Consider the following 21531-nt stretch of genomic DNA (forward strand, 5'->3'; position numbering starts at 1 on the left):
CTTCTTACTAAGAGCATCATCTACCCCATTCGCCTTTACCTAGGTGGTACGAGATCTCACAATCATAGTCCTTAACTATTCTAAGCCATCTTTGTTGTCTCATGTTTAACTCCTTCTGAGTGAAGAAGTATTTCAAGCTCTTATGGTCCCTATAGATCTGTATCTTCTCACCATACAAATAGTACCTCTAAATCTTTAGTGCAAAAACCACTACTGCCAACTCTAAATCATGTGTAAGGTAATTCTGCTCATGACTCTTCAACTGATGAGAAGCATGAGCAACTACTTTACGTGTCCTAGAAGAATCCCTGTAAGTCACAAAACTTCCTGAACCATTAGGTATAGTAAGAATCAGTGCAGTAACAAGCTTCTGCTTAAGATTCTAAAAATTATCCTCACAAGCTTTATTTTAAACAAACGGAGTCCCCTTTTTGGTCAACTGAGTCAAATGAGAAGCTATTCGAGAGAAGTCCTTTACAAACCATCGGTAATAACCTACTAAACCTAAAAAACTATGAACCTCACTGATTGTGGAAGGTCGAGGCCAATTGGTAACAATTTCAATCTTTGCTGGATCTACAGACACACTATCATTAGACATCACATGGCTTAGAAAAGACACTTGCCTCAGTTGCCTCAGCCAAAACTCATATTTCAAAAATTTTGCATACAATTTGTTGGCTCAAAGAGTCTTTAAAACCATGTGTAAATGCTCCTTATGCTCTCTGGCTTGAAATAAACCAATATATCATCAATAAATATAATCACAAAAGTGTCTAATAAATCCTCGAACACTCTGTTCATCAAATCCATAGACACTGCTGGAGCATTTGTCAACCCAAAAGACATTACAACGAACTCATAATGCCCATATCTCGAACGAAAAGTTGTCTTCCAAATATCACTATCCTTAGTCCTTAACTGATGGTATCATGATAGAAGATCGATCTTAGAGAATACTGTAGCTCCTTGCAACTGGTCAAATAAGTCATCAATCCTAGGTAAAGGATATTTTTCTTAACAGCCACCTTATTCAACTCTCTATAATCAATACATAAGTGCATCAACCCATCTTTCTTCTTAACAAACAAAACCAATGCACCCGAAGGTGACACATTTAGTCGAATGAAGCCTTTGTCAAGCAATTCATGCAACTGCACTTTCAGCTTTTTCAACTCTATCGAGGCTATTCTGTATGAAGCTCTAGATATAGAAACAGTACCTAACTCCAGCTCAATCGCAAAATCAATCTCCCTTTGAAAAGGTAAACCTGAAAGTTCCTCTGGAAAAACATTCAGACAATCATTCACCACAGGTTTTGATGTCAAGGAAACCTCAAATTCCATAGTATCCATCACATTGGCCAAGATACTTTAAGTACTCTAGTTGAGTAGCTTACTGGCTTTCATAGCTAGATCACTTTGGCAACAACACAGTTTCAATCCCTTTATACTTAAAATTGGTCCCTACAAGAGGATTAAACATTGCCTCCTTGTGGGAACAACCTATGCTAGCATGATTAGCAGTTTGCCAATCCTTGCCTAAAATCACATCAAAATCATGCATATCCATAACTAATAGAGTTACATCTAACACATGATCCACTATCTCAATATGACATGCTTTTATCTATTCCTTCGACAATATAACCTCTCTAGATGGAGTAGTCACCAATTAAAACATAAGCTACGGGCTCTACTTCTAAACATGCATGTTTTACAAATACTGAAGATATAAACGAATGAGATGAGCCAAAGTCAAATATAACCAATGCATAATGCCCCAACACTGGAAGTGTACCTGTCACGACTGTGTTTGCTCTTTTGGTCTCAGATCTGTCAGTGACAAAAACTCTACCCTATTATGATGTACCTACCTCCTGATTCCGTGCAACCCTAGTAAGTCCAATATGGTATCTATAAGTTGCATGCCTCTTTTGCTTACCCTTGAAGCAAGTCATGGTCCCAAACAAATAACGACCTAGATGATGCTTTCCACAAGTGTTACATAAATGTTTCTTTTTAAATAGCTCCATCCGCCTCAGTAGAGTCCTACTGATAACTGCGAAAGTCTCCACCCGATCTTAAGTTCCTCTATGGAACTCCAACAGGCTTCTGATTTGCTTTTCTCTTTTGTGCAGACAATGTTCTCTTGCCCAATGTCTTTGGTTGAACATCATCTTCCTGAGTACTCATTTCTACTACTAGGCGCAATGCTTCAACCTGAGTAGCTAGCTTGAAGGCTCACACAAAACCTCTAATGTCATTCTTCAAGCCTCTAACAAACCTCTCTACTCTGGAAAGTTCAACATCAACCAACTCAGAAGCAAAACAAGAAACCATATCAAACTTTTGGTCATACTCCTCTATTAACATCTATCCTTGCTTCAAATTTAAGAACTCCTGATGCTAAGGCTATCTGGTATAGACTTGAACTTTATGTAGAGATATAACATGGATCAAGTTCGAGTTTATAGCCGAAACAATCTATAGTGTATGAATAAGATTGGGCATTTTATTCTGGGAACATTATGGACGCAACCTACTCTGTAGTTAGTACACAAACGATGTGATCCTAAATTTTTCATGTAGTGACATGAAAGTTGGGGTATCTTATGTAAAGAGCTTACATAAGACTAAAACCATGAAATAGTTACTTTTAAGTTATAAAAACGTTGACTACATAAAACTGACTATTTCGATTATGATGACCTAGGTAACTTAATCTTAATCTTGAGCGAACTATGAACTTCTGTTTACACAGAATTATCCTTAGATTTGTATAGGTAAGGGTAGCTCAACGACACTAGCCTAATAAGGCTCCCATTTCAGAGGTAAGACAGGGTGGATGGCTAGGGACATAGGGTGCAAGATGAAATTTACTCATACCCGTTTTTGGGTTAGTAGATAGGTTGTTCCTTGAAGAACGAAATCCAAGTCTTGAATAAGGGGCCCCACCCTCTCATTGGCCCGAGAGGGATTCGGTTTAAAGGTTGGACCTTAAACCAATTGTTCAGTAGTGGATCATTGGGACTTAAGGAGTAAGTTGTAATCTTGAGAATAAAATGATATTTTGACCAAGCCGAGATTATGAACAACCTGTGAAGGATTAACTTACTGATCATGGTTATATCAGATAGACACAAATATATCTATAATGAGGAAATAGCAACTGCAGGACTTTAGTGGAATGATTCATTAATTAACGAATGTTGATTAGCTTGGTTTAAAAGAGTTTAGCCAGTTAATCTCGGATCGTTGAAACCCATGATCTATAGGTCCATTAGGTTCCCCTACCATGATCTTCGGCCTCTCGAGCATGAATACACATTCATTTTTCTGAAATTCAAATCACATTTTAATATAAAGTCAGTCAAAGTTTGACTTTTCAAAGTAAAAAATCAACATTTTTTACTTTTTACACAACTTTGACCATTTCCATCAAATGTGAAACTCTATCTTAAAGCTATAACCAATTACTATATCTTAAATCTCGGATCGTTCAAACTTTGACTGACTTTATATTAAAATGTGATTTGAATTTCAGAAAAATGAATGTGTATTCATGCTCGGGAGGCCGAAATTAGTTAAAACAGAAAAAATGATAAAAAGTCAAAATGTTGACTTTTGACTTGAAAAGTCAAAGTTTGACTTTGAATAGAATGGTCAATTGACTATTTTATCCCTTGACCAAAGTTAGTGGAAAAATCTAACATTTTGTTGGATAAATCCACTAGTGGTTGGAAGCTTATGGTGATGACATCAAGCCCACTAAAAGAAAATGGAATGGTGAATAAATCCACTAGCGGTAAGTGGATTGTGAGGTGTTGGACTTTGGTGATTCAATTACATACAAATTTTGCATGTAATTTGTTTATAAAAGGATAATGTTTACAAAATTTCAAAACAACTTGTCACATTTTTTTTTCATTTAAAAAAATTAAAATCATCAAAGATTTTCCCCAATTCTTCCTCCAATTTTCATCCATCTCTTTTTATTTCCTTCATTGAATAGGTCCTGCAACCCGGTTATAAGTCTGAAGAATAGCCGATCAATAGTAATGGTGGTTTCGACTCGAGTTTGGAGGAGATTGTGAGGATCAGGATGCTCCAAAGGTGAGTTTTTCTTTAACCCTAATTTCGTTTTAATTAGGGCATGCTAATCACTCATTAGTTAGTTGTAATTAGGGTAAAAATCTGATCTTAATTCCACTGCACATGTACCGTATTCCATTAATAGATTCAGACGATTGTTTACTAAGATCTAAACGATCGTGTACTAATATCTAAATGATCTTTTAGACTATATTATATTATACAATCATTTAAATTAGAAGCTTTTCGTAAGCGTGTGTGGTCGATTAATCGGGGGATATTTTTGTTATTTCATGTTGTGGGCTTGTTGGCTTTTTCCTTTTTCAAAATTGTTCTATATGGTGTAAATATTTTTGCGTTTTATTCTGTTTTTGAAAAAAATCTTTAGATTTTATTGGTTTAAATTTTGGTTATCTTTAATATTTGTTTTCCAGAAGTTAAAAAAGTTTCAAATAAGTTATTTATAGTATACATACAAATCATTTAGTTATCTCTAATAACAATTCTAGATTTGATTTAAGAAAAAAGTATTCACTTTAAATACATAAGATTTTTTTAAAAAAATCTCATATATGTAATAATTTCGAGGTTTGAATTTAGACTAAAATGAATTACATTTTGAATCTAAAATTATTTTAAATAGACTAAAATATGCTTATTATTATAAATATTAGATAAGTGTATAAGTGCCCATTATCTACTCAAGTCTTAGTCTTATAGACACTTAGTGTCCAAATAAAGCCACCTTCTACATCCATGTGTCAAATATCAAGTATCCATAAACTCTTTAGTGGCCAAGTAATCCACTACTTACTTGCCAACTTTCCTATAAATAGAGGGCTTTGGTTGATTTGTAAAGACACACCAACATTTGAGGATTTTCCAAATTACTTGGAGAAAGTGGAAAATTTTGAGATTTTCTTAATTTCTTAATTTATTTATTTATATACATATATTATATTTTATTATTTTAATACTATATTTTTTTCGATTTTCATATTCCGATTGTGCCCTCTTTGTACAACACTTATAATTTTTTAGGTATGTCTGCTTTTTTTTTCTTCTTTCTATTTCTATTTTTATGTTCATTATATATATTTTTTCTTTTTGTAGCTCATTGGAATAAGAGTATTCTTCTTTTATCTGATCTCTTTATCATTTTTATTTGTTTTTTTTGTTTATTCGATCTCTTTATCTCTTTCATTTTGTCAACAACATATAGAACTTCGTTAAAGATATATTTCCTACTTTTATTTTATATTTTGTTAAAGATTTTGTTTTTTTTATAGGTAGACATTGACATTTTTTCGTTGAAGGTATTTCTCCTATAGTTAGCATCGAATTCTCACATTCGAAGAGGAAGTGCCACTTAATTGAGGAGATTCAAGTAGACACAATGTATTAAAACATATATAATTGGAGTTAGTTGACGCTATAGGATGGAACCAATTAACCCTTGACATCTCATGACTTCAAGACTGCTTTACAAGCATTTGTTTTGGATTTGAGGACAAATCCTTCAAAAGAAGAAGAGGATGGTATGAACCGACCAAACATCAAATTATTAATTAGATTTTATTTAAGAATTGTGATGTAATTTTACTATTTTCCAGTTTTATCCATTTTAATGACATTTAAGTAGGGTTAATTTAGTCTTTTCACAATGAATTAGGGTTTTATTGAGAGTCCATTTAAGCCTTGCCTTTAGGTTGTTTAAGGGCAATTTGTGACAATTAATGTTTATGGTATTTTCTATTAATAGAAATCATTTGGTAGATGACAGAGCCTCATCACCACATTTTGCAATTCTTAATCCAGGGTTACATGCCAAAAACATTCAAATAAGTTTGATCATCTTACTTGTGAGGTTTTTAAACTTGGAGTGAAGAACTAGTTTTCCTTATCTCTTGGTTTTCGATCAAAGGGTAATCTAAATCTAATCCATTCCATAAGTTGTTGTTAAATTGATTTAGACGTTTTAGAATTTTATATTAGGGGTTCACCAATTGGGTTAATTTTCAAATCCTAGGATTTTCATATCATAGACTATCTGTCTAAATATGCTCATTTCATTCTCTTGAAACATCATTTTATAGCTAAATTAGTGGCTGAGATCTTTGTACATGAAATTGTGCGATTATATGGGTGTCCACGAAGCATTATGTTCGATGGTGATAGAAATTTTACTTGCATGTTTGGGGAGGAGCTAATGAAGTTATGAGGAACTCAACTTTGGTGAAGTACGACATGCCATCCTCAAATGGATCACCAAATTGATTAGGTGATCAACCGAAAGGCAAAACATATTTAAGGTGTTTTGTTATGAAAACTCTAAAACAATGGTCAAAATTGATAGCTTGGGCCAAATTTAGCTATAACGCTATAGTACACACCTCCTTTGGCATGACTCCATTTAAAGTTACTTAGGCGACCACCCCCATTAATTTTGACTTATGAAAAAGGCTCTAGTGTAGTTCACAAGATATATTTCCTACTTAAGAATTGAGATAAAATTTTGGTGAAGCTCAAGAAGAACTTGACCAAGGGCTCAACAAAGGATGACTAAGTATCTAATACGAAAAGGAAAGAGCTACAATTTGAAGTCCATGATTGGGTTTACTTAAAGTTGAGACCCTACTACCAATCATCACTCCATCGTTACATCCATTTTAAGCTTGCTCCAAGGTTTGTGGGGCCGTTACAAGTGGTGGAGCGGGTGAGGACCATAGCATATCGATTGACATTACCCAAAGGTACAAACATACATCCCGCATTTCACGTTTCTGTACTTGGAGAAGCTTTTGGAGCCAGTAGGCCTATTCTCCCTATACCAAAGGATGTGGACCTTGATTTATCCTTGAAGTTAACTCTTCGTACGGTAATAGGAATGAAAAACAATAGATGGATATGACAGAGGACATAATTTCAAGCACAATATCACGATAATATATTTAACAAAAGGGCTGTTACGAATGCAAGAAAAAAAAGTAATGACATAAAGATTGATAACCCAATTTGGTGTAAAATGACCTATGTCTGGGCATAGTCTGCCCGATGGGAAGAAACTTCACTATATAAAGAGTTTAGCAATTACAATGAAAGCACCTATTTGACAGACCTCCTCTTTAATGACTTTTGCATAGCTTGCTCTTCAACATTTCACCTTAGGGTCTCCCTAAGTTTGAGCTTCATTCACTTCCATAGTATGCTTCTTCAAGTTTTGCATGAGATCCTCTTAATACAATATGCTTAGGCTCCCCCTAATAGTGAGAATCTCTCACATTCACTATATTTAAGCTCCCTTAAATACAATATCAATATCAAACTTCTCCCAAGTTCTACAATGGCTACCAGACCAAAAGTTTCAACGACAAGTACAAGGATTTTCAATATCAATACATGAAAGTTTGAGGTTTAAACAAACCCTAAGCTCAAAATTTTCAATGGACATACTTCTCTAATGAGGCGACTAAGCCTAAAATTGAATAAAAGCACCATATGGAGTGGGAAAGAAAATCACTAAATTGAGGCAAAGACCTTTCTCGAGCCATTTCTCAGCTATTTTCGTTCTTGCTTTTCTAGTAGAGGGATGATAAACCATCATTCATCATTATTGTAGTTGTTCCAGCCCACCACGCGGTTTGAAAAACGAGATGAATGTGCTGTCTACTCTACAAAAAGGAAAGCTATTATAATAATATATAAGGGAGAAGAAGTAAAGCTGCGAGACTTTTCAAAAAAGGAAGCAACTTTATTTGAGGGATAATAAATATTTATTGAAAAAAAATAAAGGAAGGCATATACGATTGAAGAATCAAGACCCACAAAATCTAAAAATCAGCTACAATTATATATGAAAAAAAATCTTTTGTTGAAGTTGTTGTTGACAATCCCAATGTTATTGCCCAATGTCTTGACATGTTGTCCAGCATGTTGCTTAAATTTTGTCTTTAATAAAATCAAGTAACCAATGCAATAACAGGGAATTCGAAAGAGTTCTGGTGATTGGGAGTATTGTTGAAGTGTTGATTCAATGAAAGTATAGCTTACCGGAGGATGCTACATGGGAAGAAGTAGACGTGATCAAAGCATTGTATCCTGATTTCCACCTTGCAAGGGTGGATAATGATAAGGTCTTGAGCTTAAAGTTGTAGACTCTAGGCATGAGAAAGGAGGAAGTAAATGAGATAAAATATTTGGGTGGTCTTCTTAGGAATTCTTGTTAGTTATGGGACTGGAGTTTGTTATAGTTTTTTGTTATTTTGTTTATTTAAATACACTATACTTTTGAGGCATCAAAGAATTATCATCTTGTAACTAGAATTCTCTTAGAAAATTGGAGAGATTGGGAAGTTCTTAAAATCTTTCCCAGTGTTCATAAATAAATCGAAAAGCTTAAGTTTATTAGTGATCTCTAGCTATTGTTTCATTTTCTTCTATAGTCATCCCCATCGTAGAAAGTAGATTGGATGGTTCTTGAATGATTTTAATTACTCACCCAAGAATTATCTTTACTTTAGCTTCGCATAGAGCATAATCTCCTTGGTCGTAAAAAATTTCAATGTCATAATGTGCCACAACCATGCATTCACTACTACAAAATCAAATTTACTTGATGCGTCAAGATTAGTTTTATTTACTTGACATTTTTTAAATGTCAAGAAATACCAATTTTTAAATATTTTTCTTTTCCCCATTTTCTAAACTCATAGATAGTAAATATAATTCATTAACCGTTATTAATAAAGTGTTATTATTATAATTTCAGTATATGTTATTGACTATATTATTAGTTTTGTCTTAATAACCTAAATCTAATAAACTAACATCTTAAGCTATTTGAAGAGTCTTGAACAGTATATAGAGACATACAAGGATCAATGTTCGAGATACAACTTAAAGGGTCTATAGTATAGGAATAAGGCCGGGTACCTTATCTTTGTAACATTATGGATATGACACACTTTGTATTTGATACAAACGCAATGATCAAATGCGTTTGTTTATGTGACATGTGAATGAGGGTATCCCGTGTAATAAGTTTGCATAAGATCGAACTGCTAAATAGTAACCACTAGATGTAACTTTGTTAACTAGTTAGGTAACTAAGTCTTAATCCTGAGTGTATTATGAACTCCTGTTTGCGAGAGAGTGTCCTTTGATTTGTATGGGTAAGAGTGACCAGATTGCCGACTCAATATGCTTGTCATTTTGAGGATAAGACCAAGTGGGGAGCTGGAAACATAATCACGCAAGATAAAATTCACTCATTCTTGACTTTAGGGTAAGTAGATAAGTGTTCCCTGAAATGGTGCCTCTGGGACTTGAACAAAGAGCCCTACCCTCTCTATGGCACGAGGGTGGTTTCTGTTTAGTGGTTGGGTGATAAACAGGTTGTTCATTAGAGGAGCACTGGTATTTAAGGATTAGAAGTAACCTAGGGGTAAAACAGTAATTTGACCCAACTGGTTTTACGAACACTTGTGAAGGACTAACTTACTGATATTGGTCTATATCCATGGACACAGAAATATATCTACAGTAAGAAGAGTTCAGCTTTGAGTTTTTAGTGGAGTGTACACACAGTTAACGAATATTGATTTATGTGGTTAATGAGTTTAGCCAATTAATCTCATATCGTTGTAGCTTATGATCTGTAGGTCCATTAGGTCCCCTTCCTAGCTCGTAAAGGGTAATGTGATTTAATTATATTGGTTGTAATTTGAAATGTTCAAATTTACTTTGGAAATTAATATAATTTATGGTGATACATTATAATATAAAGTTTATATATTAATTAAACTTTATTATATAAATTTAATTTTGGATATGATTTAAAATTAATATATGAGATAATAAAATATTTGAATGGGTTCAAATATTAATTTAATGTGAATTAGATTCATATTAAAACTAAAGGTTACGAGAGAAATTTATATTTGAATATGATTCAAATTTGGATTAAATTAAATATAAAATATTTAAATTAGAAATTAATTAATTGAAGAATTAATTAATAGTTTAATTTAATTTGATTTAATTGAATTAAAACTAGACTTTATGACAGAGATATTCATTTAAATATGATTTAAATGAAATATTAAATAAATATGATTTAATTAATTAATTTTTTAATATTTATATTAATTTATTTAATTAATATGAAACATGGATGGTTTTTCCACGTTCCCATTTTTCTCTCAACTTCCCACTTCTTCCGTCTAAAGAAGATGGAGAGAAAGTGTTTTGGTTGCGTATTGCAATTCTTTTATGATGAAAACTCTCTCTTGCTCTCTTAGAATTTCCTTTCCCCAATTTTGGTTCCCACAAACCAAATATCAACCTAGAGAATAGGAAGGTTTCCAAGTGGTGATATGGAAATTTGGAGTTTTGTAGATCCAGAGATGTCAAAGTGCGTAAGTTTCATGTTCTTCATTCTCTATAATTTATTTTTTGAAAGCATGCTTAATTAGCCATAAATTAATTAGATTTTGCTAATGTACTGATATTTTTAGGTTCCTAAGTTAATTTGAGTTATGGTATCTATTATTTATTTCGCTATGCAAGGGCTTTCATCCCTTCACTACATGCTTTGCTGCTCGTTTCAAGCTCCATCACTAGTTCGTTTGAAGCTCCACAGCACACGGCTGATGCTTCACCATGATGTTGAAGCTCCACCATAGATGATCGCGTAACACCTAATTCTCGCTCCACCACGTGGCGATGGATGTTCGCTCCACCATGCGATGCAACACCATGGATGGTCCACCATGCGACATTTAAACCCCGAATCTTAGGAAAAATTTAAGTCAATTAAAGAGCTTGGAAGGATAAGTGTTGAATGAGGTTAAAGTTTAAAATGAGACTCAAAAGTGTCATTAAAGGTATGTCATCATTATTGGAAAAAGAGAAAAATTGGCTAAAGTGTCAAAGACTTAAGGACAAGGCGTTTAAAGGTTATTTGGTTGTGTGTTAGGCAACCAAAAGAAGGAAAAATAACCTCTCAAGAGGTTATTAAGTGTTTGGGCTTGACTGACTTGTTGAAAGGGCACAAGGCGAGAAATACCTCCAAATGAGTGTCATGGGTGGCTAACTTGTATCTAGGCAAGGAGAGCTTGATACTTTGAGGTTGTTTGGGTGTTAAGAGACTAGGAGAGAAGGCTAGGCAACATGGTGTTAGAAGAGTAGCCTTGAACGCGAGGAAGAAGGATTGCTTGCGGCCATGTTTGTAGGTTAGTTAGATGTTTGACACTAGGTGTTTGGCTTGATGTTGGACACTTAGGTGTTTTGGTTATGCGAGATGTTGAAGAGGTGTAGTTGGTGGGTACTTTATAGGTGTCATTTGCATACTTAAGTTAAATTTCGGCCAGTAGGTGGTGCCAATAAAAGTTCATGCAAGGCTCAGTATAAATAGGTAACTTTAGAAGGACATTTCTCCCATTCTACTCTTATGTTTTGGCTGAAATTACTCTCTAAAGTTCACGAATTGAGTCTTGTTTCTAGACTAGAGCTTTCAGAAAAATTTCATGAGATGAGAATTGAGTTTGAGTTGACGAAAGGGAGAAAGGTCAAATTTTATAGCAATCTGAATAAGGTGCACTTTTAGAAGGCTACAGAGCACACCTTATGGAATTTGGAGATCAAAATTTGAAGGTAAGAAAGTTGGGACATTTCTAAGAAACTTTATAGAAGGAACTTTCCTCAAAAGTTTATGGATATTTAGTTATGATTTTTCAAAGTGGGGTTAAGTTTTTGGGTGAAAAGTTAGTTTCTGGAAAAGTTAGAGGCTAGTCGAGTAACAAGGTTTGCTAAGCTAGATGGGCGCACATGTTGAAGTTTTAGAGGTTAATGATGCGTTTAGGCTTGTGCTGGACGTAAGGTGCATGCGGCCAAGGAGGAGCGCAAGAAATCCTAGGCGTAAGGAAGGCCATACGAGATGCCAGACGTGCGACATGCCTGTGTATGAGGTTAGCACGCCACCAGATGGGTAAGCCCTATGCGCTAGCCTGTGTCATTTGGTGTTTTTAGGCCATTTTGTAGAAGTTTTGAGTAAATTTTTGGTATTTTCTTGGTCAAGGAAAATCAAATGGATTATTTTACCATTATTTCAAGTCAATAAGAGATCTGAAAAATCTATAGGCCAAGGATCTAAGCTTGTATTTGTGAGTCATGAATTTATTAAATGATTCAAAGCATGATCCTAGTGTTTAAAGTAATGTTTGAACTAAATGTTGAGTTATCTGAGTTATGAATGATTTATAAAGTATGATTTCCATCAATGCATTTATTCAAGTATATATACTATTAAATGTTTAAAGCTAAAGAGAAAAGAAGTTTGTCAAGGCATAGCGATGTTTAAGGGATTGCTGTGAGGAAAAGAATTCTTAAAGGGCTTAAGGCTTATGATTTTATAAAAGTTTTCTCAAATTTAAGATGTCTCAAACAACCCTTAATAGGGTAGGATAAGGGGCGCCAAGGAATTGAGGTAAGGACACTTATCTCTAGAATCGGAGCTAGGGACGTCTATATCTCCCAGAAACAGGGATTGAGGATACTCATCTTTGAGGTTTGGAGTTGGTATTGAGTATCCTCTACCACCTCCCAAGATTATATACTTGGGACTTAAGCAGGAAAAACAAGGATTTAAGTTATTGTTCCCTAAATGTTTATGAAGTTTAAGCATTCATGTTATTGTTCATTGCTTACTTTTTCCAAAGATTTATGAATATTGTTTTTGGAAAGTTTATGAAAAGTTATTTAGAAATTCTATCACTCACTCAGATCGTTTAGCTAACACTGTTCAAAATGGTTTTCTCTTTCAAGGTAGAGACTGTGTTCTTGGAGCCTGAATTGCTAGTATCTATCTGTTAATGAATTTTGTTTTAATATCGTATGTGTCTTGTTGTCTTGAACTTAGGTTTAGTTGGTCTTTTGTGGTATCCGACTTAGGTTTAACAGTGTTGGATTTGGGTTACGTATCTATGTGAATAAGGTCAAGTTATGTCTTTATAAAACTTATATAAAGTTTGTTTAATGAAAAAGATTTTACCTAGTTATGTTAAAACCTATGTGTCTTAGCTTCCGCTTGTGTTTCACTTAAGGGTTCAAGTTTAAGAGTTCACCGATTCTACTTGGTGTCTTTTGCTATTTAGTTAGTGAGTTTATGTAACTCTAAGGTATATTTTACTTTCTTTGTAACATGGTTAACAAATTTCAAACAAATTTTTCTTTCTTTTCGTGTCTTCATGTTGTAATCTTTGCAACATAGTTTCATCTCACATTAAGCTTTGCAACATACTTCTCCCTCCTTTGTCAAGTTTACTGTAAAGGGGTCAATTTGATGGTTTAAATAGAAATAAACAAAAACATGAGTTGAGTGATGGTCGTCTATTTAAAAGTCCAAAATTTATAGAAACCTTTTAGACTTGTTAAATTTTGGTAAAGGAAAGAGAAATTTAAGTCAAATTCGAATATTAAAGTTAAAAAGCTAGGTGATCAGGCTTAGGCAAGTTAGCAAGGCATGTGAAGTCTTTAGGTGTTTTAGTTAGGCGTTTTGATTGAAGTTACGCAAGAAGGTAAATCAGTCAAGAGGAATCTCGGGATTGAAGTGTTAAATCTCGGTCTTGCTTGACTGAGAAGATAGATAGAATGCTTTTCAAGAAAGGATATCAGGCAGTCGTGTGAAATCCTAGGCAAGGTGGAAGGCATAAGTGTAATCCCAGGGCAATCTTGCTGCTTATTCAGTCGAGATGAATGATAAAAAGCTTAAGAAGTGTAATCCTAGGACAAGTGCTAGTTCGACGGAGATTAGAAGAAGAGAAAGGAAATTAAAGAAATCTTAGGCAATCTTAAGGCCGAGTTCGATCAAGATTGAATGTAGAGAAGCAAGTCTAAGAAGATCTCGAACAATCTCGAACACGAGTTCAACCAAGATTGAAGGTAAAAGCAGAAATTTAAAGAATCTTGAGGTTGTACCAACTGAGACTGGAAACATAAAGGGTTTAATTGGTGATCTTGAGTTGATCTTGGTTTTGGAAAACGAATTAGGGCTAGATGCAACAAATTAATAAAAAAAAAAAAAAAAAAAAAGTTCTCTAACCCTAGAACGTAAACAAGCCTTGCATAAACAATTAAATCACTATTAAACATACCTTTGTGCCAAAGTTCCAAATTCAAATTTCCTCTGTTCTAATTAGAACAATCGTCTAAATTTGTATCACCATAAAATGTTGCAAAATCACAAGTGTTCTCTAACAGTATCCACACACGAACTGGGAATTCGACTCCTCAAATTCGGGTTTGTTAAAACCTCACATAGGGAGAATTTTGACTCTTTATATTCACTCTCTATGTAGACCGAATTTTTATCTTTTTGCCTGTATATCAAATAAGATGCCTAAAGGTCTTATTTACAGGCTTTCTAGGGTTTCCTAATAAGGTTAGGATTTCCTAATAAGCTTTCAATTCTCCAATTGGTCGGCCTTATTGGTTATCCAGCCCAAAGATAAATTTGATCCAATTCTTTCGTGTACAATCTATTAGGTTAATTTAATATGACAATGGGCCCTCGTTTTTTGGCACATAAGTCATAATTGGTCTCTAACAAGACACTATGGTTACCCATATTAAATTAAGTTGGTGATTCAACATAACCCAATATAATTATTGCTTTAATCGTTTTATCATGCAATATCTATAATTGAATATAAGGCATGGACAAAGTTACCTTATCTACTTCAATTGCTTTCTGGGTCAATAAGCATACTGAAATAATAGATGACATCGATACCCTTATTAATTCATTTATAGCATGGTTATGCATTTGCACAATTACACTTAATCGAGAGGCCTAGTGATATCTCTCCATAACAAGAGGGATAAATCCCATATTGATTAATCATTGTCCACTACATAATTCATAACGTATTCGAGTACAACCTTTATAATTATCCGGTTAAAGATAACGTTTGATTGCATCATAATAGATTAATTCTTATGTTTGATATTATGATAATCTCAGGTTTAAGGATCAAAACAATCAATTATTTGAGATTATTTATGACGCATGTCCATGTAATAATCTAAAAAAGAGTTGGTCCAATTCTTATTCTCTAGTAAGAAAATATGATTATAATTTATGTCTTTACATATATAATCATCATATGATTATCAATTATAACTCAGACTAATCTTAATTTATTATTGTTTCTACAATAATAATTGATTAAGGACATATCCATGAATATTATTATAGAATAACATGCAATTGAATAATAATGAGAATAATAACTTTTATTAAATAATCAAATTATCCATAAAATTATTATAGAGCACAATAAAAAACCAACACTCGGACCTATTTCGGTCGAGAGAATTATAATTTAACTGTTCGGTGGAGTTGGAATCCAAGTGTCTTGACATACAAAGACTTAATTTTGGTAAGCATGAGCTGGAAAGTTTATAGGAGTTTAAGAATGATTAATCCAACTTAGAGTTTATATAAATAAGATTTCACATAAACCATTCATACGTTTTACCTCAAATTAATTTCAAGAGATTAGAATTTGTTGTTGTGAAGGGTTGTTGGAGAAAGAAATCAAGGGAAGTCTTCAACTATTGAGAAAAATCGTGGAGGTCAAAATCAATGAGTGATGATAATGATTTTAGAAATGATTTCTAAACATGTTTCTTAAGATTTATTCATGCATGCTTTGTGTTGTTCTTACTATGAAATGATCTTGATGTTTGAATATGACCTAAAAATGTTCGAGCATAAATTTGATTACTAAGTTTCTGAAATGATATGGTAAATATGTTTGAGAGCAAAACTATTTTATCAAGTGATGATTAAGCAAAGAGATGTTAAAGCATATTATTTGAGTTTGAATTTATAATTTCACAACATGAGATTTACAAGTAAGTATGCTTAAGTTAAGTTTCCAAAGTATTTGAGATGAAGAATGATTTTAGCATGTTTTTAGACTATACCTATAATGTTTTAATATACCTAGTTTCCTATCATTGGGATATGTTAATGAGAAGAGTGCCCACCAGAGTGCCTCAAATTCCATCTCATTGTTTTTAGCTATAATTAGTGAAGACACTACTGATGCCTTAGATTTCGTCTCGTAAATATCATATTGCAGGATGAGAGCCCACCAAAGGGTTCAGCTTCCATCCTTGTGATTATTATGGTATAAAAATTGTAAAGAAAGTTTGAATTAAACTATTGAAGTTGATATTTACTAAGCTTTTAAGTCTTTAAGATGTCAGAAGCATGTTTTATAAAATCATCACTCACTAAGTTCTTTTTTACTTAACCTTTTAAATGATTTCTCACATTTCCAGGTACATGATTGTGTATCTCCAAGTGCTACACTTGCTGCTGCTAAGCCAATCGGTTAGAAAGAGTTGTTAGAGTATTTTAAGTTTGTTGTACAGAGAGCTTGTACTATACTTAGATTGTAAGTTTAAGTTAATCAAGAAAAAATCTTTGTTATTTTTCCGTTGCATTGTGTTTATCAAGTTAAGTTTGAGGTATGTTAAGTGTCAGTTAAAGTTTTTTCGCTAAATAGGCATTCAACATGTCATTTGATCATGGAGAGATACACATTGAGTGTTTAGGCGACACTCCTCCCCTGGATCACATGAAAAGGTTTTGGGTTGAGGTGTAACAGTCTAGATGTTATGTATATCAAATACATTAATTTTGTGGTTTATGATGTTTGTTTTCTTTCACGTATTTGATGAGTTGAGTATTCTTAGGTTGGTTTAAAGTTTGGTATAAGGGGGTAAATGATTATGTTTAAACTTGAATTTCTTAATATTCCTAAAGCTTGAGTTCAAGATTAGTGAGATTGATATATGGATAAATGTATTGAGTTTGAGATTATAGCTCATGTACTTATATAATGTTAATTATTTAGTATCAATAACTTGAATCATCTCTTGGTTACAGGGAAGAAAGTATGTTGGAAATGTGTGTATAAATAGTTAGGAAAACTATTAATTTAATTTGAATGGTGTGGGGAAGTTTTTGGTTCAATGTCTGTGTCTGTTTACATCTAGGAGATTACTATATTAGCACTAGATGTTTGTTTGTTTTTTCATGGTGGATTTCTCTCTCTTGAAAAATATGATGATGTAGTTTGTTCGAAGATAAAATTTTCATCCATTTCAGCCATGCTATGCCCATCTTTATATTGAGAAAATTAATATGTTGTTTTATCCTACACTTGAACCACTCTCTTGTTATAATTGATGGTTTAATTTGTTAGCTTTCAGAAGCTACAATGTTGTTCTAATGTATTTTCTTTTGTTTAGGGATACGAGATTGATAGATGGAAAGTAAATGAAGCAATTCAAGAGTTAATGCACACGTATTAATTAAAGTTGTAGTATTTTCATGGTTCTAATGTGGACTTTGTTTGAATATTGAAAATGTTATCCTTGTGATGTCACTGCCAAATTAATGATATAGTTTTTTTTTTCAATTAATATGCTTTAATAAAAATGGAGTACCCATAGGAGAAAATGTAAAAAAGCTTAAAAAATAAAGAAAGCGGGAACTTGCAATTATGTTTGATGTTACACGTGTTCAATGAAGGAAATGAAGGTGTGAGGAAATCGGTAGAATACAATGAAGATGGAGTACCCATTGGAGAAAATAGGGTGAAGCTAAACTCTTTTATTAGGTCGTATGTACACTGCCATATCCCAATTAACTATGCATCATGGACAAATATACTTACTGAATTGAAGGACAAGATTTATAAAATAGTTGAGATAAATTTGCATATAATTTTTGTATAAGTTTATTTCAATTAACTATATGTCACTAACTCTCTAATCTTAGGTTGCGTTTACAATTGGCAGTATATCAAGAAAGAGCGTTCTTAAGACTATAGGGACAATATTCCATCAATATTTAAGCATTTTCAACCTTAAGTATTTTGGTAATTTATGTATTACAATGTCCTTTACAAGTCGAAACCACTGAAAGTGGGTACTACATGATGGGATACATGAGAGATATAATCACTAAAGGAGCATAGTAGTCACAAATTTAGTATGTTTTGTTTAATGACGGTTTGAATTATTTTATATAATTCAAGTATATAACTTAAGAAAACAAAATATTAATTTCAATATTTTGGGTTTTATATCAGATTAATTCAAGGAGCTCATACAGTCAATTCGAGTTGGATGAAGTGCGAATGGAGCTAGCTGATTTGTTGGGTGGTCACATATGATGGTGATTAGTTGAGTTTTTTTTTTTTTTTTTTTTTTGTGTTAGCTAGACATATATATTTATTGGTTTTAGGTGAATCAATGATATTTTTAGGTTAGCTATACATATATATTTTGTTGATATTGGATATAGGTGAATCAAAATGTTAATATGGGTAGAATGTTCCTATGGTAAATTTTTTTGATAAATTAATTTTTATGCTAGACATATATTTTGTTCATATTAGACATGGAGGTAGAACAATAATTTGTTCATATGGTAGATTTTTGGGCTGTTGTAAGTATGTAATGACCAACTATATGTATGATCTAATGATATATGCAATTTGTTAGTTCTTTGATGGAGAGTTTAGGTTGATTCAAGAAGCTTAAATTGTTTAATAATTGATATGTGCAGTTTAGCAACTTTGATGGAAACCTTAAGGGGGTGTTTGACCCATGGGTTTGGAATGAGGGTATTTGAAGCCAACCCCATGTTTGGACTATTCAAATAAAATTCTTGGGATTAAGAAACTAAACCTATCGGTTTGGAATATGTGTTTTTTTTTTCTATTGAATGTCATATGTTTTAGAAAAATTTTCACTTTAACCTCTTACCATTAATCGTTGATGACCGTTGACAAAAAACGTTAGCCAAGTTGACGATCAACCATAATGATCGATCATGACCGATCGACGATCGATCATGACTTATCGACGGTCACAACAATTGATCATCTTGATGTTGACTCTGGATTATCTTGATTATCGCCTTCGGATCATATTGACTGTCGATTATCGATCGTCAGTGACCAATCATTTTGATCATTTGTGACCTACTTTGGACGTTTCTGTGGTCAGATAAACATCTTGATCGACGACGATCAATCGTTATTGTTAATTATTGATGTCATCCCTCTTGTCATAATGGTCAATGACCAATAGCCATGACCCTTGGTGACCAATTGTCACGATGATCGACGACTAACTAGTTGTCTTAATTAAACATTGGCGACCGTTGGCCGTCTTTATCAATGATCAACGACCGTTTCACCAAAATTTCTTACACTCTTTCCTATGGGTTTGAATAGTAAACAATATTCCAGCCCATGGATTACTTTTTTTTTGTTCTATAATTCATTCTAGAAAATTCGTCGGCCAACTCCAAACACCACCCTCGGTGACCATTGTTGGCCGACTATTGGGTGTTGTTTCTAACAACTTCATCAGCGAACTTCTGACCATCAACTCCAGCCACCACCTTAAACCTTGAAAAATTAATGAAAAGGAATTTTTGAAATTTTTTTCTTTGAGTCATTTTCCAAATACGTCTTTGATTTAATCACGATAACATTTTTTTTTAAAATACATATTTTCACGATAACATTTTTTTTAAAATACATATTTTCACGATAACATTTTTTTTAAAATACATATTTTCATTCTTCTATTTCTTTTCTTCTTGAGTTTTTTTTAATAGTTATTATTATTAAATCATCTTTTTTAATTATCTATTTTCTCTTCCTTGTTTAAAACTAATATTCCTTCATTTTAGGAGATTTTGTTTACTTTGTTATATTTTTCATAGGTGAAAATAGATGAACGACCTATTGTGATCTCAAGTATATATAAATCAAATATTAATATATTGGTAATATAATAGAAATTCTAAATATATCACATGTACTATGATTTATTTTTAGTTTAATAACATTTTTCATTTTTTTTTGGGTCAATTTAGCGAAAGATTTAAAACTTATTGAATTTGATAGAAGTGGTTTCAAATATGTTGCATGCGCATCATAGGAAGACAACGTAACCATAACTATGACTAAAGGTAAGTCTACTTGACTTTTACTTTTACATGATTCTTTTGGTTATGCTTATTTTGAAACCTATTAAACAATTTTAATGTTGCTTAACTGAAACTTTCGTAAACACCAATCGACTTATTATATTTTATGAATGGTTTGTAATATTAATTATACCATTCATGTTAATGCAAGTTTAATCAAAATTATTGTTATCGAATATTAAAAATTTTCATTTTTACATTATTGCCATAAAAAATCAATAGAGTTAAGAAATTGAATGAAAAGTACAAAATATTAAAAGAAAATTCACTTAAAACCTTGATACATGATAAATTTAGAATATACAACTCAGAAAAAAAAAACTAAACTAAACAGATTAGCTAAACTCAGGAATTCAAAACCAACACCCAAGTATAGGCATCAGAAATCCAGATTCCCAAATCCTGCACCCCAAACACAGGTATTTATAATTTTCAGGCTTCAGAACCCCATCAAATAAGCCCACATGCATTCAATTCCCAGGAATTTGATTCTGAACTTTGCACACCAAACACCCCCTAAAGGCTTTACTTATGTGTTGTCTAGGTTGTATGTCATTGTTGAACTTCAAAGCTGGTGTAATATAATTATATGGGAATTTCTAATTCTACAACTTTTCATTTAGAAAAAAAAATCTTGACATGCAAAATGTGTCAAATATTATCTAAGTTGCCAATTTTTTGGTCTCAAGAAAAGCTTTCATTTGATAAGTAATAAGTGTTAATGTTAAATATTCATAACCAATAATAAATGTTAAGACTAAACAAATACTTGATACGTATAACAAGTCAATTGATATCATATATTTGACATTTATAACATGTCAAATAAATTTTTTCTTGACGCATATACACTGTCCAAAATAATTATCTTATTCTTGACATTGGATTACTCAACGCATTTTAAAAACATTAAGTAAACAAATAGTTGACTGGAAAATAACGTCAAGTAATGCTATTTTTGTAGTAGTGCTTGTAAAAATCATATAAACGAATAAAATTTTGAGAACATTCTTGAAAGAAATCTGGGCTCTGATACAAATATTTGTTGAGTTATTGGACACCAACATCCTTTTATGACATTTGGAGCACATGTCTCGGCTAACATCGGTATTTTGATCATTAAGGAAAAGAAATAAAATTAAAGAACGAAAAGTTTGAAGTTGTACACTTGTATCTGTGGAGGAATTGAAGATGAGCTAAACAGAAGAAGAAGATGATCAAGCCTTTTAAAGTGGTTTAGTCATTAAAACATATATATCCATTGTGTATAGAAGCAATTTACTCAAATCTCCTAAAATCAAAGTGATCAGTGAAGGAATGGAATTTCCAAAGCTGAAAAATGTAGAGAAAAAC

The sequence above is a fragment of the Cucumis melo genome, chromosome 10 (genome assembly GCF_025177605.1).
Source record: "Cucumis melo cultivar AY chromosome 10, USDA_Cmelo_AY_1.0, whole genome shotgun sequence".
Lineage (NCBI taxonomy): Eukaryota > Viridiplantae > Streptophyta > Magnoliopsida > Cucurbitales > Cucurbitaceae > Cucumis > Cucumis melo.